The sequence below is a fragment of the Mus pahari genome, chromosome 1 (genome assembly GCF_900095145.1).
Source record: "Mus pahari chromosome 1, PAHARI_EIJ_v1.1, whole genome shotgun sequence".
In the NCBI taxonomy this organism is placed as follows: Eukaryota; Metazoa; Chordata; class Mammalia; order Rodentia; family Muridae; genus Mus; species Mus pahari.
Genome location: NC_034590.1, coordinates 77,618,776 through 77,638,639, shown reverse-complemented (window position 1 = coordinate 77,638,639; position 19,864 = coordinate 77,618,776). Strand labels below are relative to the sequence as shown.

The window sequence follows — 19,864 nt, the reverse complement described above, 5'->3', positions numbered from 1 at the left end:
ACATTTGGGATAGCATTTGAAATGTAAATGAAGAAAATATCTAATAAAAGAAGTTAAAAAATAAAAAGAAAAGAAAAAAATTATAAGACTGCCTGTTGAGGTGGTTTTTTAGGTAAATGTTCTTGCTATCAAGCTGACATTCACATGTAATACATCACACACACACACACACATATGAAATAATTCATGGGCTGGAAAAGTGGTTCAATGTTTAAGAGTACTTAATATATTTTAGATTTGCATAGAAAGCATGTTTGATTTATAGCACCAGAGTTTCCCATATCAGCCTGTGGTTTTAGTTCTGTGTGTGTGTGTGTGTGTGTGTGTGTGTGTGTATGTGTGTGTGTGTGCGTGCACGCACATATAGCATTCATATACATAAAAAATAAAAATTTTAAAGAAGAATTAAAAATAAACATAAGGAGTGTTGTACTCAATCTATTCCTTTCAGTGACATCACTATAAATGAAGGGTGGGTATGATCTTGAAGGCACATACAAATTAAGGACAGACATCTGGGCAGCATTTCAGTTTTTCAATGGATATTGCAAAAAGAGGTAGTTTGTTGGTGACATTGGTCAAAAATGCATCATTTCTGTAAGTAAGGTCATATCTTCATTAACTTTTGAAATGATAATGCATTTTATTTCCAATATTAAGAAAAATAGAATAGAGATCTCATTAAATTTACAAGTGGCACTTCCTTTTGTAAGTTTATTATATACTGTAAATGATTCTAAATGGATAATTGTCTTTAAAGTAATTTGAAATATAACTTTCATCACCATGTAAAATATGAGTGGCATTATCACATTATCATTTTTTCTTGAAATACACCAAATCCTTTCCCAGTGTCACAGCATTTTAAAACTAAAATGTGATTAAATAAAGTCACATGATTTTCAATAGAGGATATTAATCAATAAATATCCAAACTAAGAAGTTAAAAGTCTATCAATGTTCACCCAACAGGATGTATATAGGCTCTCATCTCTCACATTGTTTTCATTTTTATTTGTACACTGTGATATCTGTGATGCTGGAACATTTATTCCACATACAAAGCAGGTCTTTGCATATGATATTCACTGACATAAGCAACCAAAGCACTTCAAAGCTGCTAACCTTGTTAGTGTATTCACAGAATGCTACATGTGTATACATTTAAGCATCATGTTAGTTTTGGGTCTTACCAATGAATGGGTAAGTATGGAATATTTGAAAACTGGAGTATAGCTGGGAAAAGTGAAGGAAGGAGAAACTGTGATTGGGATATATTGTATAAGAGAAAAATATATTTTAAATTAAAAATCTCTTAGTTTTATACCTAATCATTCTGAATTATTTGCCTATCCAAATATAACATGATTCTATAAAGTTTGTCATTTTTCTTCTGTTACATAAATTTGCCTGATTCCTTTTCAGTTCATTTTATACCACATTTAGGAATATAGTACATTTTCAAAGAAGAAAGTATCTCCGTTTACCAACAAAGTAAAGAATCTTACCTTTTGAAATAAGAATTCATTTCAAAATAAAATGTTTAAAATTACTGTGATTTTTATAGCTATACAGCCATCTCCACTGTCATAATTTGTCACTGAATATAAGTCTCTGGTTAGGCTGCGGATTCAAATGTGAATTCAAATCATCAGGGAGATCATTACTTCATTCCCAGTGAGTACTAATTAGTTTGTTTCACACACACAATTAATTTTCAAAGACTCTGTCAATCTCCAGTAATACCTTTCTTTCCTCTTCATGTGACTATTGATGCACTTTCTCTTGGTAATAATGGAAGGTAGAAGATCACAAATAATCTTAGGTAAATTGTTTAAGTTAATATTTGATTCATTTTGGTTTGTGTTAGAGAATATTAAACAAAGTAAAAAAAATGAGCTATTTTTGTTTTCTTCATTCATGTACACTGATTTTTCTTTTAGTATTTTAGTGGTTGACATAATAAACTCTATTATGTAGGTGCTTTGGTGAATATAGGAAGGGATAGATGCAAAGTTTGATAATTATTTGAAACAAATTTAATTTTTATAGGCAAGAATATAAAATATAATTGTTACCTAGAAAATAGTGCAAAGAAAGAAGTATGGGTGTTTTACAAGTAGGAATTAACATTTCATAATTCCCACCTCAAAGATGTGACAGGTGGCAAAGCTTATATGCTGTAAGGGAGCAAAAAAGGCTCAGTAATTCATCACCTGAAGAGTCATCTCAACTCTATTGCTAATATTACTTTCATCAAGTTCTACATTATATCCTTCATATTACCTTGGTAAAAGTGGTTGAGAACTGAGCAACAGTCAACCTTCATTCAAAGTGTCTCCTGTCCCTGTTGGCAGAGGAGAGGTAGAGACAGGATTATCACTGAAGTCTCTAGTACACTAGCCTGGAGTATGGAGCAGTGAATAACAGAAAAGATCCTGTATCAGAAGTTTGGCAAGTCAGGAAAGATAGTGCCATATGTACTGTGGCATAATGGCACCTGGACTCACATGAACATATGCATAAACATTCATAAATACATAATACATACAGAATATGCATGTCACTGTCAAAGCTTCGTTCACTAAGTTGTGCTCAAGTACCTAACTAAAATATGTGTCTAACACTAGGATTGTAAATCTAGCACAAGGCTGTAATTATGCCAAGCAAGGATTCTACCAACTGGATTATATTCACAAGTTATTATCTTAGGTTAATAATTTTTTTCATACACACACTATGCATACAATCTTATTTTCACAAATGAGAGTAAATAAGGACTGACTTTTTTAACTACTTTTTAAAATGTACTCATGTGTCAGTTAAGAATTAATTTAGGATAATGATTCAAGTCACAATAAATGCTCTAATGTAGTGGGTTTTTAAAAATCTTTTAGGCGATTTTTATTTTCAAAAAAATGTTAATATATAAACATCTCATTCTCTTAAAAAATCCTATAGCTATACAGCTGCTTGCCCTGGTATTTGCATAGGAAATTACAATACGAAAATAAGGGATGAAGCAGCAGAAGAGCAGCCAAGTTATGCTTTTGATGTAGGTGTGCCCATGTCTAAACATCTTGGAGGCTTACAAAGCTATTTACACCATTAGCTGCATATTTACATATCGAGAAGCAACTTTTCTAACAAACAAAACTATAATTTATCAAGTTATGAAAGTTGTTTTCTAAAAAACACTTTATTACCACAAAATAAATAAAGACAAAACAATATTTTAAAAACAAAATTAGATTTTTAATTAAGATTGCTTTTGGCATCTTGCTTGTGATTTCTGCCCTTTGGTTAACAGCATCCATGTCACATCCGTAGCCATAATCCACATTGGTAAGCTTTCAACACATCACTGATATCAAAGATAGACAATGAGTCAGTATTAACAACAGGTTAACTACTACATGGCACTGTCGTTTCAATAAAATTACTGTGTCTCACCGGATATTACATGCAAAAATCTGCATAAATTGTCAATTAACCAACAGCATTGCATGTGCAAACATCCTAGTCTGAGAGAAACTGCACTGGAAATTCTATGCTTCCACGAGTGAAAACAGAGTTTAAAGTTCAACAAGAAACAGCCACAACAGTCCCCGCGCCCCCACTTAAAAAAAAAAAAAAAAAGATACTGTTTAACATGTGGTAAAGACCATTAGCGTCCTAACTATCTTTAAGCATTTCAGTTTAAATTCACATTAAAAAAATCTCATATTTAAAATAAAATCTTATTTCAATCAGTGAGTGAAATTTGCATTTTACTCTCATTTGAATGATTAACTCCTTACCAAAGAAATGGATTTGGTAACTTTTTTTGAGAGATATCTTACCACAAATTCTAATTTTAAATGTATTCATAATTATTTTCAAAAGTATGATTTCCTCCTCCCCCTAAACAATCCTTAAAAACTTGTAATAAGTCTATAAAGCTAATTCGCATGTTTACAAATTTCTGAATAGCAAATATGGGCAACTCATATTAAAACAAAACAAAACAAAACAAAAGCATTTTGTTCAATGACTATTTGTGAATTGTCAGGTACACTGTGTACCTCCCATCTATGGAAATAATCTAATCTTAAGAAAAATGAGTCCACGTCAAGTAAAATCTTGACAATCTATCTGGGTGCCTGCCAATAGGTTTGTTTAACCTAAACAATGTCACACACACACAAACAAACACACACACACAAACACACACACACACACACACACACACACACACACACACACACACACACACACACACACACACACACACACACACACACACACACACACACACACACACACAGGATTGCATTGCGCAGTCTTTACAAAAACAGCATATGCACCCCGTGCACCCCCACTGGTTCCCCATGCTGAGATGCTGCTCTCTGGAGATGAAGTTTGCTGGAATAAAGCTAGTGGTAAGCATGACAGCAAGCTTCCAGGATCTCAAAATGACCAAACACTTTGGTATTGATACAATGTATCCCCTGCGGCCTCAAATGTACAAAATATACATTTCCAGTTCTTTTGATTTTTTTTTTTTTAATGAAGTTAGTCTGCGGTTTAAAGGATGGCGGAACGGACTGCGAAGCGTCGAGCGGGTGGGCTCAGCGCTCAGTTCTGGTGGCGCTTCATGTGCAGCGCGAGGTGGTCGGAGTGGGAGAAGCTGCGGTTGCACACACACACACTGGAATGACTTGACACCCGTGTGCATCCTGTAGTGGTGGGTCAGCTCTTCCGACCAGGCAAACCAACAGTCGCAGCCCTCCCAGGTGCACTTGTAGGGCTTCACACCCTCACCCTTATGAGTTCTTTCTTAGGTGAGCTTTTAAATGAGACGACTTTGTACAAACTTTTGTGCAACCATTATAATCGAAGTGGATGCGTCGCTTCCCCAGATCCGGGTTACTCCTTCTGTTGTATCTGACAGGTTGGATATTTGGCGAATTAACTGGCAGAGTGGCAGGTAAATTTGGGTTGTGAATCGCCAGTTTCGAAGCAATTTTAGCAGCATAGGACGGAGGTGGGGTTAGATTCTGCAGCATTTCAGTTTGTCTATTGGGACTTCCAGGCTCTGAGCTAGGTGGTGATGGGAGAAAGTAGGTGGCCTGCTGTGGAAAAAAACTGTCTTGGCATGGCGTATGTGCAAGGAAGGGAGCATGCCCTGGAACCGTTTCATTGACGTCTGTATTACACAAGGGTGTCCATTACTGCCGTCTGGTTTGTCTAACTGGGCATGTCTAGATCCGGTGTATTCAATATCTGGTACAGGTGGTCCTACTGGGAAGAGACAGAGAGATGAAGATCTGGTATAGGAAGTTCTGGTTTGATGAAGATATTGTTCACCTCCAGTAGCGCTATGCTCTGGTGGGAGCTGAATATACTGGTGAACTCGGAGAGAGCCTAGGTGGGGGCCAGAGGAGGGGCAGTCGACTTGCTCTGGTGGCTGAAAATGGTAACAAGTTCTTCTTGATCTGTGTTACACATGGTCTCTGGGATTTGTAGAGGCCACTTCTCAGGTGAGTGATGTAAAGGAGGAAGACATTCATATTGATGCTGTAAGGTAGGCCTTCAGTGTCAGTAAGGAACTTGTCAATCACCGAGGCACTGTCTCTTCTATACTTTTTATGCTCTGAAATTATCGGAACTGGAGGAAGCTGAGGTGTCAGATACTTCTCCATTTCACGTGTTTGGACCAGCTAGTCCGAGGGCAGTCGCGGGCCAGTGGCTGGAGGCAGCGTGGGCAAGTAGTGGTGAGCCTGTTTCAGATCTTCTGCGGGGAAGAGCGCCTGGTCGCGGACCGGGTTCGCGACACCCAGCACCAGCTTGAGCTGCGCGAACTCGGGCTCCTCCTTTGCGGCCTTCATCTGGGGCACTGGTCCTAGGCGGCGCTCATGGCCAGCACCCGCGTGGGCATGGACGGTCTGGGAAATATTGAAGCGGTACACGGGGCGATCTCGATTCCCACCTCGCCCAGGCTGGCAAGGGATGGCGACTGGAGCAGGGCTATGGCAAGGGACCCCTGGGCCAGCAGCTAGAAGCTCACCAGGGGACTCCTGGGCTTGGCCATGCGTCCTCAGGCTGCTACTTTCTCCTGCCCCGCTTGCTCGCTCGCTCGCCAGAACCTGCTCCAGCCATCTCCAAGCTCCACCAGCAAGCTAAGAGGGAGTTTACCTGCCCCGCGACTCTACCGAAGTGTTTAGATGTCTGTCACCAAAGAGGTTTCACACTCAGGTATGAGAAAATCATTCACTTATTTATTCCTTTCAAAAATATTTGTTGAAGAGCTCCCAGGGACTAAACCACCAACCAAAGAGCACAAATGGTGGGGCTCATGACTCCATCTGCATATGCAGCAGAGGATGGCCTTGTTGGTCATCAATAGGAGGAGAGGCTCTTTGTCCTATGAAGGTTCTATGTCCCACTATGGGGGAATGCCATTGCAAGGAAGTAGGAGTGGGTGGGTTGGTAAGCAGGGGGAGGGGTAGGGGTAGGGGTAGGGGTAGGGTGTTTTTCGGAGGGGAAACCAGAAAAGGGGATAACATTTGAAATGCAAATAAAGGAAATATCCAAAAAAATATTTGTTGAATATTTATTTTATTCTAGAAACCGGGTAAATGCTATGGGCATGATAAGGAATGTGAACCTCTTAGGAAATGAAGAGAAAGCCACTAGAGAATGAATACCAAACACTGCAAGCAGTGTGGAAGACAGAGTACTTTGACACATGACTCAGGAGCCACAGTGTCATCCCAGAACCAAGACTGACTATCATGACCCACCATGCTATTAAAATCCTGTTCAAACATGTTGATTTCCGTAAGCACAGTCCTTTTGATCTGAGGTCAGGTGAACTAGAGAAGCAATTCTCCTGCTTAGCACTCACCTGACAGCCACTCTTAAGATGGATGAGGAAGCTGCACTCACTGCTCTCATTTATCAAGTTTGTATTTTATGTCACATTTTCCCAGAATATTTTTATTTTAATTAAAATAAAATTACATCACTTCCCCCTCTTTTCTCATTCTTCTTTCCAACCTCTACAATGCTCTTCCACACCTTTTCAAACTGACCATGTTTCACTTTGATTTTTTGTTGTTAGTTATACCTAAGGGCATGGATACATAATCAAAACCTGCTGAGTTCACTTAGCGTTGCTTATGGGTGTATGATTTCAGTGCTGACCACTTTAATTTGGATAACAAATTAGAAGGCTCATTCCCAAGAAAGATTATTTTTTCCTCTCCTAGCAGCCTGATCCTCAGGAGACCTATGTTGCCTGATGTTAGAAACCAACCAGGTAACCAGGTTATGCATCTTAGAGGAGAACTTGCTACTGACACTTTACTAGATCAACATAATTACAAACTTCATTCTAAATCTTATCCTTTCGCTAACAGATAAGTGAAGCTCTCATCGAAGAAGCTGCTCTTTGTAGATGGAGACTATTACAAAATAAAGACACTTGTTATAATACAGACATCAAATGATTGTGAGGAGTCATGTCCAATTGATATATCTATAACATATCCTGCAACTAAGGCTTAGTGAACATCTTGAAAGAGGGTCTGGAAGATTATAAAAGTAAGAGGAATATGAAGTCAACTGTGAGGTTGTCTCCTAGAAAAGACAAGGAAACACTATAATATCAACTCAGAAATGTGGCTGCCTATGTATAACAGAACAATGACAACACTAATTGTCACACAAAAGTGGAGTGAGAAATCTCACAATGTCCAACCCCTAATAATATTATTTTTTAATTTGAGATTTTGATAGTGTTCTATATGAGCATACTATTTTCATTATTTATATACAACCATAACCTTCACTTCCTCTTGTATCTTCCTATCTTTTGCTCAAATTCATAACTTCTTTATGAATATTATTTTATTCACCCACCCTACTGAATCAATTTATTATTGGTGTGATGTACGTGTGCTCAGACATAGCCACTTGAAACTGGACAACATATCAAAGGCTTATCCCTGGAAAAGACTTATTCTTCTCTCAGCATCCCATTGACTCCCTGTGATTCTTCAACTACAGGCATGACTGTGTGATATTTCCTGCTTCCACAAGGGCATTTCAGTTGATGTTTTCTTTGTTTAGTTATTGCTTATGTTGATGTACTGTTGAGATTTCATAGGTATCTCTTCCCGGTTATGTTTAAAAGACAACATTAAGCACCAGGTATCCTGTTCTTCAGGCTCCTACATTTTAATGTCTTCACTACTCTGATGTTCCTTTTGTATTAGATGTAGAGGTTGAACTATAGATAAATACATCTGTGGTAACAACTCCTGATCAGTTACATCCTACATTTTTAACCATGGTAAATTTTTGTAATACTCTCAATATTTTACCCAAAGAATATAGGTAAGGGGTGGTAATGCTCTTATTTATTAGTGGAAAATATACCAATATCATTGCAATCAGTAGACACATTGTTCAATGACCTTCTGAGGAATTATATCAATAAATCTAATCATATCAAATAGGATACTGACAACAAATCAAAAAATGACTCCATCCTTGTATCATTTAGCAAATATTTGAGGTTTCCTTACAGGAATATAGATGAAGGGTTGAATACAGAAGAGTGAGTGAATCAAAGCTGTTTCACTGAATAGCCTACCCCAGCATGCACAATGACTCTTAAAAGATCAGTTCCTGTTGTTCACTGCATAACTCACACATATTTGGCCAGCCAGTCTCCTCTATCATGAAAACATTACTGCCTATAAAACCTTTGAGAAGGGGCTTGTGAGCCATGTTCTGCTCCTGCTCTTGGGGGATTCCTGTACCATTGCAAACCAGATAGAATCAAAGGAACTAAGCTTTTCTAGGAAGGCAAGTTAGCAGGATCTAGGTCAGGCCAAGTGAGTCCTGAGTGGAGATAGTTTTTTTATAAGGGGAAAGTGAAGCAACTCTTTTAGACAGTACTCAGTGGATCAGATCTTTGTTATTTAAAATGAACAAGGGTGATATGAACCTCAAAGAATGGGTTGGGGTTTTTGAGGAGTATACATTATTGGCTGAGGCTGAAGAATGCTTCACTTAAATGAAGAAGAATTCCAGGTGTTTAAACCTGTAATTTGGCCATGAAACTCCATGATTACCTCAGTGGTGATTAAGGTATGAGTTGTAGAGCTATGTACCCTAGGGCATGCAGGACCAGAACAGGGAGGAAGCAGTACTTATTGTTGCTGGGCTCATGATAAAATTTTTAGGGTTTGGACATGTCTTGACCTCACTCTTGTTCCAGGCCTGTTCTTTTGTGTTGTATTTGCTCCACAGGCCTTATTTTTTTCTCAAACTTTCTAGGCCTTATAAGTTTTGCTTATATCACAGGCTTTGCAACATTGTGTTACTTCATGACTCTTACAAGCCTTTGTTCTTCCTAAACAGAATGGTTCAATTTGGAGAAAATAACTATACAACACAATATCTTTCCCTCCAACTTTTACATTTTTTCCATGGCCCTTACAAAATCATCACTGAGGCTCAAAGGGAGTGATATTGAAGGATGAACTTCTATGATACAGCAACACTCACTTCTCCTCAGAAACTTGACCCATTATTAGTCTCTGCAGTATATTGCTCAAACAAACAAAACCACTTACAGTAGTAATCTTTGTTACTATACACAATTGTTTAAATAACAATTTGTGAGTCATGTCATATATATTTAAATAGACAATATAATTTCTATCCATACTTTCTTCTATGATCCCCTCACCTATTGGTCCTTTCCTGATCCTAGTACTAGGCTGTGGGTTTACACCAGTGGAATGATCCCAAAATCCTGTAAAAGAGCAATTTGGTGCACTCGTAACAGTCATGCCACTATTGGATCAGTAGGCAAGTTTTAACTGGCACTTGTGGGAAAAAAAAGACAAAAAGAAAAAGACAGATAGATGTGCTGGAGATGTAAAAAAGAAGAGTGAAAGTAGTTACAGTAAAAAGATTGGGATGTCTTTTGGAGGAGTAGGGGAGTGTAAACATGATCAAGTTTTGATGTATGAAAAATAATTGTCAGTCTCAAGTCATCAATAACAAAAACTTGTTGGTGACAATTTATCATATCAAGCTTTGGTTTTACAACAACATTACCTTGAAGTATCTACTCTTTCCTGCACTTTTCTCTTTTTAATTCCTTTCATACTCTTTTTTTTTTGGCAGATTGATAATATTTTATTAACTTATTTTATTTATTTACATATAAAATGTTGATCCCCTTTCTGGTCCCTCTCCCAGAGTTTTATACCCCATCCTGCCTCCCCTTGGCTCTGAAAGGGTGATCCCGCACACACCCACTCCCACCTCACCCACCCAGCACATCCTTCCCTGAGGCATCATATTTTTTAAATGATACAACTTCTATCTTCACATGTGTTTAAATCTTGTCTCCTTTTCATTTGTAAGACAGACATCACATCATTCGTGAATTGCTTCTGCAATAGCAAGTATTGTTGAATATATGAGCTCTAATATATTTCCTATCATTCTACAGGACAGAGGGATGGCCTTTACTGACAAATTTATATGGAAGGAAATAATTGATGTGAGTTAATCAAAATACATTGTATGAAATTCTAAACTAATTAATGAAAATATTTTAAAAGGGAGTTATTATATATAACACAGTATATGAGCTGATGTGAGCATTGTTCTGGCATGACTACAATCTGTTAGACAGAACTACCAAGAAGTGTGGAGACTCACAGGCTTTGATCAGGTAAAATCTTTGTCCCTGATAATTGATAGACCCTTAGATGACTGGTATATATGACATAAACCATGAGCTTGTTATTTTAAAGATCCACTTTATAGCATTTTTTTTTTTTACTGCTGTCTTCGTTAGAGTTTTATTGCTGTGAAGAGACACTATGACCAAAGCAACTCCTATAAAGGAAACCGTTTCAGAGGTTCCATCCAATATCATCATGGTGGGAAACATAGCAGTGCACACACATAGACATGGTGCTAGAGAATGAGCTGAAATATGAAGGTAGTAAAGGAGGAAATGTCTTCTATATTGGGAATGGGTTGAGCATGTATGAGACCTCGAAACCTGCCTCTACAGTGACACATTTCCTCAAACAAGGCAATGTCTACTATAACAAGGCCACACCTTATAATAGTGCCAATCCCTATGGGCCTAACATTCAAACATTCAAAATGACTTTATGAGGGCCATACCTATTCATAGCACCACATTTCACTCTCTGGTCATCATAGGCTTATAGTCATAACATAATGTAAAATGTTATTTAGTCCTACTTCAAAAGTTCCTATAGTCTCAATGATGTTTTAAAAAATCAACAGTACAGACTCCAGGAAGAGGGGAGAATGTGGCAACAAGCTTCTTTATTAATTCTTAGAGAGCACCCTTTATACCCTCCACCCATATCTCATTAGTTCCAAGCAAGTGTGTCCTACACATGACAATTCCTGATTGACTGTCATTGTTGGGGTCACCAATCACTAGGCTCTCAGACAGGCTTCAGTTTGGCCCTTATGCAGAAGTTGCCTCCATGGCTCAGTGACTATACAGTGGCTACTGCCCTGGCAATGGGGGCTTTCTGTTCCTTTGACAAGCTGGAAAAATTTGAGAGTGAAAGAAATGATCTTCCCCAGGGAAGAGCTCAACCAATTTGTATTCTAATTTCAAATAGTCAGCCCTAAAAATAGACATACAAGTAATTAAACAGACTGAGTAGGCAGTTTTTACAATTGAGCATAAAGAAATCATATATTTTATATGTATACACATACATGTATATATCATGTTATGTAAATATCATGTTAAGTATATATCAACAAGTAATGAAAATGAAGCAAAGAATTGGAAATAATCATGGAAATGGGAAGGGCCAGCAAGTAATGTTATGTGGGGAAATTCAGAGGACAGGAGGGAAGGAGAAATCATGCAATTGCATTATAATATCAAAATAAAGGAAAAAATTTAAAAACACAGGTGATAGAGCTAAAAGAAATGAGCCCATCAGAACACAGCTCCAGCATCCAGATACCCAAAACATGATGGAGGGAGCAGGAATTTCTTTAAAAGATAAGTCAGGAAACTGGTGAAAAGATCTGATGGTTCCATCAGCAAGACAAGTCTATGGTCCTCACAGATCTCAAATCCAGTTGTTGGTTTTCAAAGACCTTTTTTTTTCTGGCAAATACTTTACCAGTGGAGATAGATCTCATTTATCATTTTATACGACTCATAAAATGTGGCCAGACATCATCTTGATAGGAAACCTATTAATGAAAAAAAATATGCTCTTGGGGCCCTGAGAGCATTGTACAACCACAAGTCAGACATTAATCCTCTGTGATAGTTGTATATGCTTAGCCTAGGGAGTGGCACTATTAGAAGTTGTGGCCCTGCTGGAATAGGTGTGTCACTGTGGATGCGGGCTTTAAAACCCTCATCCAAGCTCCCTGGAAGCCAGTGTTCTGCTAGCAGCTTTCAGATAAATATGTAGAACTCTCAGCTCCTCCTGTACCATGCCTGCCTGGATGCTGCCACGTTTCTAACTTGAGGATAATGGACTGAACCTCTGAACCTGTAAGCTAGCCACAGTTAAGTATTGTCATTTATAAGACTTGCCTTGGTTACAGTGTCTGTTTATAGCAGTAAAACCCAAACTAAGACAGAAGTTGGTACCAAGGATTGGGTACTGCTGTGATAGGCCTGACCATGATATTGTTTAGAAGAATGTGTATTTTAGGACACTGTATTTGGAAAGTGGTGGAATGCTTTAAATGGGGCTTAATGGACCATCCTAGTAGGAATATGGAAGACTTTATTGCTCAGAGTAATGTGAACTGTGAAAACCTGGACCAAGAGATGCAGAGTTTGGAGTTTACCCAGCTCACTTCCTGTCTTGCTTTGGGGGTCACAGTTAAGTGACTGGATGAATCTCAGAAGAGATTTTGAACTTTGGACTTTTACCATTGTTTAGACTGCTCTAGATTATGGGAGCTTTAGAAATTGGACTAAATATATTCAGCATTATGCTATGTTTAGTCCCTATAGACTCATATATTTGAACAAAATCATGGGGGAGTAGGTATGGGCTTTCAGACCCACATCCTAGCTTCCTAGAAGTCAGTATTCTGCTACTAGCCTTCAGATGAAGATGTAGAACTCTTATTTCCTTCTACACCATGCCAACCTGGATGCTGCCATGTTCCTAAATTGAGGAAAATGGACTGTAACCCATCCTCAATTGAATGATGGAATTTATAAGACTTGCCTTGGCCATGGTGTCTATTCAGAACAGTAAAACCCTAAGACATCTTACATGGGATCAAAGTGATCAGCATCTCAGGAAGGTAGTCATGGAGAAAGGAAAAGGGAAAAGGAAAAATGAATGATCAGAGACTAACAAGATTAAAAGCTGAGGTTGCAGAATTCTTAGTTCAGACAACAAAGTGCACAACCATGCTTGATGGTCTGAATCATTATTATTTAAGCTTAAAGCCAGCAACTATGCCATCTTTTGGAGCCATTAATCTGTCATTCACTGGTGAAAATCCCAAGATCACTGAAGTGTTGTAATAAATTTTTAACCCACTTTAAACTTTCAAGTGAGTGTGCTCATCCTCTATACTTGCCAGATATTTTGGATTCACTAATGAAAGATACACACACACACACACACACACACACACACACACACACACAGCCTGATTTTTAAACCATCCAGTGGAAAAAAGGACAAATATTTAACAAATGGTGCTGGCTCGAGTAGCAGTCAGCATGTAGAAGAATACAAATTGATCCTTTCTTATCTTCTTGTACAAAGCTTGAGTCCAAGTAGATCTAGAACCTCCACATAAGACCAGATACACTAAATCAAATAAAGGAGAAAGTGGGAAAGAGCCTTGAACACATCTGTATGGGAGAAAATTTCCTAAACATAACACCAATGGCTCAGGCTCTAGCACCAACTATTGACAAATGAGATTTCATAAAATTGAAACATTCTGTAAGGCAAAGAACACTGTCAACAGGACAAAATGGCAATCCACAGATTGGGAAAAGATCTTTACTAATCCTACATCTGATAGAGGACTAATATCCAATATATACAAAGATCTCAAGAAGTTAGACTCTAGGGAACCAAATAACCCTATTAAAATGGGGTACAGAGCTAAACAAAAATTCTCAACTGAAGAATCTTGAACTGCCAAGAGGTACCTAAAGAAAAGTTCAACATCCTTAGTCATCAGGGAAATGCAAATCAAAACAACCCTGAGATTCTACCTCATACAAGACATAATGGCTAAAATCAAAAACACAGGTGACAGCAGATGCTGGCGAGGATGTGGAGAAAGAGGAACACTCCTCCATTGCTGGTGGGATTGCAAACTGGTACAACCAGTTTGGAAATCAGTCAGGTGGTTCCTCAGAAAATTGTACATAATACTACCCAAGGACCCAGCTATACCACTCTATGGCATATGCCCAGAAGGTGCCTCAACATTTAATAAGGACACATGTTCCACTATGTTCATAGCAGCCATGTTTATGATTGCCAGAAGCAGGAAACAACCAAGATGTTTCTCAGCAGATAAATGGATACAGAAAATGTGGTATATATACACAATGAAGTACTAGTCAGATTTTAAAAGCAACGACTTCATGAAATTCTCAGGTAAATGGTTGGATGGAACTAGAAAATATCATCCTGAGTAAGATAACACAGTCACAAAAGTACACACATGGTATGGACTCATTGATAAGTGGATATTAGACAAAAAACTCAGTATACTCATAATCCAACTCCAAGACTATATGAAGCTCAAGAAGAGGGAAGACCAAAGTGTGGATGCTTCAGTCCTACTTAGAAGTGGGAACAAAATAATCACAGGAAGTAGAAGGAGGGAGCAACCCTGGAGGGAGAGAGCAGTGGGAGAGAAAGGGGGGCTCAGGATCAGGTGTGGGAGGAGACAGGGGAGAAGTACAGTGTCAGGAAATTAAATCCAAGTGTGTAGCAGTGGAGGATGGGAAAGTGGGGGTAGGCACTAGAAAGTCCCAGATGTCAGAGAAGCAAGAGGTTCCCAGGACCCAGAGGGAATGACATTAGCCAAAATACACAACAAAGAGGAGTTACAATCTGTAGAGACCACCTCAAGTAGATTGGCATGGCTCTTAGTTGAGAGATAGGGCCACCCACGCATCTCAAAAATTTTAACCCAAAAATGTTCCTGTCTAAAGGAAAGACATGGACAAAATTGGAACAGAGACTGAAGGAAAGGCCATCCAGAGACTGCCCCACCTAGGTATCCATCCCATCTACTGATATGAAACCGAGACACTACTTCTGATTCTAAAGTGCTTGTTGACAAGAGCCTGTTTCAGCTGTCCTCAGAGGCTCCTGACAGAGCCTGATCAATACAGATGCAGATTCTCACAGCCAACCATCTAATGGGTTGAACAAGAGGACCCCAGTGTAGGAGTTAGAGGAAGGATTAAAGGAGCTGAAGAGGATTGCAACCCCATAGAAAGAACATCAATATTAAAACCAGCCAGAACCCCTAGAGCTCCCAGGGATTCAAACACCAACCAAAAAGTATACATAGAGGGACCCATGGCTCCAGCTGCCTATGTAACAGAGGATTGCCATATCTGGCATCAATGGGAGGGGAGGCCCTTAGTTCTATGTAGGTTTGATGATCTACAGTAGAGGAATGCTGGGGTAGTGAGGCAGGAGTAGGTGGGGGAGTGGGGGAGCACCCTCATAGAAGCAGGGGGAGGGGGATAGCACATAGGTTTGGGGAGGGGAAAGCTCCCCAAATGTAAATTTAAAAAAAAACAACAACAACAACAAAGATGCCTTATATAGAGCAATTACTGAACCACTCCCTAACTGTACATGGCTAACACATACTCCCCTCAAATATTCCTGAGTTAATACTTACTAAGTCTGTATTTCATCTTTGCTGTCCTGTACTCTGCTAGGCAGCCCTCCTGGGGCCAATTTTCCCCTGTACCTACTACACTTCAGCTGTCTCTCCCTCCAGCACCTTTCTTCTTCCATTTCACTTACTTCATATTTTTACATTAACTTCTTTACACATTTTAAAAATATTTGTAATATTTTGTATTTTCCTCTGTTTTGTTTATACTTCTTCTTGTCTTCTATTATCTTTTAAAATATTTTACTTTTTTCCTCTTTTTACTATTAATTTTAAAAATTCATCCATTATATATTGATCATGTTCTTTTGTCTGTTTTTCCCAGAACGAGACAATTTCATGTTCTCTCTGTCTCTACTTCTATCAGAAAACCAAAAAAAAAAAAACCTAATAAAATATGAAAATAAACTAAAAATAATCCAATATATCTTATGTTGGCCAAATACTTCTGCACATGGATCCTGCCATGAAGTATGGCTGACATATCCAGTATCACTCCTCTGGAGAAGATTTATCTGCCCTAATTCAGAAAGAAACAATTGCAAGAGAAAAGCAAAGTCATTACCCATCAGTATCTCATCCTCAAAATAAATACAAATACCAAACAACTAGCCAGTATAAAGCAAGGCTGTATACATCAGAATGTTACATATGGGACAAATCTCCTTGAGTACATGATCTGTCTGTTAAATTCCTACTGAAGTTCATCAGGATCATAAACATAGAAACTGATGCTAATATAAATATGTGTAATCTACTTATATTTCACTTACATTTTCTGTGCAGTACAACAATAAATGATAAAAAGTTTGTGCAAGTTTTTACAAACGCCTCATTGTATTCCTCTCCTTTATTCCGTCTAAGTTCATCAGTGAAGATCATCATTCTGCCATGAAAAATATGAGGAATATTGGGCATCAGACTTGAATGCATGTTGTACACACTTTCTCTTGATGTTGCAGAGTCAATTTATATTTGATATTGTTGAAGACTATCTGTTATAAAATTAAAAGTCAAAATATTAAATACACAAATATAGCATGGAAATGGAAACTGTATTAACAATTAAGATTAAAGGAGCTAATATAATGTAGAACTTAATGCAATCAAGATTAGCAAGAGAATTGAGCTGTCTCTTCGGGTCAACCATGCTTTCTGTTCTGCACTATATCATAAGAGCTGACACCAACTGTCTCTTGTTTGAGGTGTGAACTATGAAATGTTTGTTTTTACCTGGAAATCTTCCATGTCTCTTTTTACTCATTATTTTCTATTTAACAATAGTATCTTATATTCTTGCCTATAAAAATGTGAATACCTATAACAACTGTTATTTAACTAAACATCTCATCCCTGCCTATACTCAGCATGTTACACCAACAATCACTAAAAGAGTGAAACAAAAAATTATGCACATTGAAGGAAAGAAGCCAATGTAGTCCATTTTAGTGATCAGTTCAATATTTCCTAACTTGACCTAACCTGAAACAAATATCAACTAGCAGGAGTTTATTTATAGAGTTTAATTATGGGACATACATTAAAACTTGTTATCATGTATGTCCCATAATTACTGAGTGAAAGTACACAAACACACAAATTGAAAAACAAGAGGTTGCTTGAGATTGCTGGATTTCTTGAAAATTAATTGTGTTTGTGTTAAATGAACTGTTCAGTATTCACTGGGAAATAGGTAATGATCCCTGATGATTTGAATTCACATTGGAATCCAGAGCTTCTGCAGGGACTTAGTGACAATGACAGTGGGAAACAGCTTTGCAGCTATAAAACCACAGTATCTTTTAACTTCTTAATTTGAAATGACTTTTTATTTCAAGAGGTAAGGTTTTGACTTTGTTGGTAAATGGAGATATTTTTTTTCCTTGACATGTAGTGTATTTATAAACCATGGTGTTGAAACAAGTCAGAAGGAATTCTGCAGTTATATAACAGAAGGGAAAAAAAAAAACTTTCATATAATCACCTTTTATTTTATTAGTAAATTGTTCAGAATGATCAGGAATAAAACAAAGTTTTCATAGATTCCTTATATATCCATCCATAAGTAAGAGCTTCATAGCTCTGTGCATGTAGCCTTCACCAACAGACTAACAAGTTCACTAGTTTTGAAATGCTTTGGTGGCTTACTGTCAGGGGATATCCTGTGCAAAGACCTGAATGTGCCATCCTCACAGGCATCACTGTAGACAAATGAGGATGTAAGGGTAGAATGTGAGGGATGATAGTAAATCTTCCACTTGTTCGGTAAGCCTTGGTAAATCTCCTAACTTCTGAGGTTGAATATTGAGCAGTGTTCTCTGTTGAATTCATTTCATTATACTCCAGTTAGAAAACACTGACAGTAGGGGAACAGAGGTGGGGGGAGGGGTATGGGAAACTTTCGGGATAGCATTTGAAATGTAAATAAAGAAAATAATAATAATAATAAAAAAAAGAAAACACTGACATACTAGGTAAGGAGCTGCTGTGTCTAAACCAATAATTGCTAATAATGTGTTAAATATTTATATTTCACAAGATGATAAAACTGACATTTCAAAATAATTTAAAGAACAATGATCTATTTAGAAGAACTTAAAATATCTAATGAGTTTACAACAGTAAATTCAACTTGTAAATTTAATTCAATCCTTATTTAGTTTTACCAACTTTGTGATCACTATCTCCAAATGAAGTATTATTCTTTTGTCTTTCCTGGATTTGTTTACGCTTTGAACAGCATTGCCATTGTTCATTTACAGTGTAGTTACTAAGAGCAATAGACTGAGTTCTACCATCTGATGTTCATATCTAATATTATTTTAAATTTTGTTATTTTTATTTAATATATATGAGTGCATCATGCTGTACGTACATGTGCCATTTGAATGCCTAGTTTTCATGAGTACCAGAAAAGGGCATTGGGTCCAAAGAACTGTAAAAACAGGTTGCTGTGAAAAACCATGTAAATGTTGAGATTTAAACACAGGTCCTCTGCAAATATGGTCAGTATACTTCTCCCAAGATCAACCTCAGAATCCCACAGTAAGTTACTTTATATAAGCATGTGTATGTATGTATGTACATATGTATGTATTTATGTATATATACATATATATTAGATGTATGAATGTATATTATATATGTGAGTGTATGTTTGTGTGTGTGTGTGTGTGTGTGTGTGTGTGTGTGTGTGTGTGTGTGTGTTTTCAAGGTCAACCTGGCCTACATAGCAGGAGAGCGAGGATTACACAGGAAAACCCACAAATAACAACTACAAAAGAAAAACAATTAACTGATATTTGTGGAAATAAAAATATAAATTATAAATAAATATAATTTTTTAAAATCTTGTGATGTAGTTGAATATATTTAGCAATAATTTAAGTCTTCATGACATAATTATACTATTTTACATTTTATTTTTTGTTATAATAAATAAATTATTATTTTGAAAGGGCTCATATAATTTTATATTCATTCATTTATTTATGTGTCTGAAGAGAGTGACACAGATAAATGCATGGGTATGAGTGTCAAAGGACAACATCCAGGAGTTAGATCTCTTCTCCTACCTTGTGAGCTCCAGGAATCAAACTATGGATGTCAGAGGTCAGGCTTTGTAGAAAGAATCTTTAACTGCCAACCCATCTTACCCGAACATAGCATCCTTTTATATATTTAACTATAATAACAATTACATATGTTTTATTATAAAATTGTAAATAAAAGTTATTTATTATTTACACCACATTTCTAACTTTTCTGATTGAATAATTGGAAGAACTTATTGTACAGAAAAGTATGAACAATGAAAACTTGAGTATAATATCCATGGTTGCTCCAAATTTTGGATAGTATGTTTACTTTTAATGCTTTCATGTGTATATTATATGAAATGAAGTGACCTACTTATAAA

At 37.3% G+C, this 19,864-nt stretch overlaps 1 pseudogene; it reads right to left on the bottom strand.

Moving 5' to 3' along the window:
- Positions 1-4,617: 4,617 nt before the first annotated feature.
- On the bottom strand, positions 4,618-5,920 carry LOC110338724 (annotated as a pseudogene).
- Positions 5,921-19,864: the final 13,944 nt, after the last annotated feature.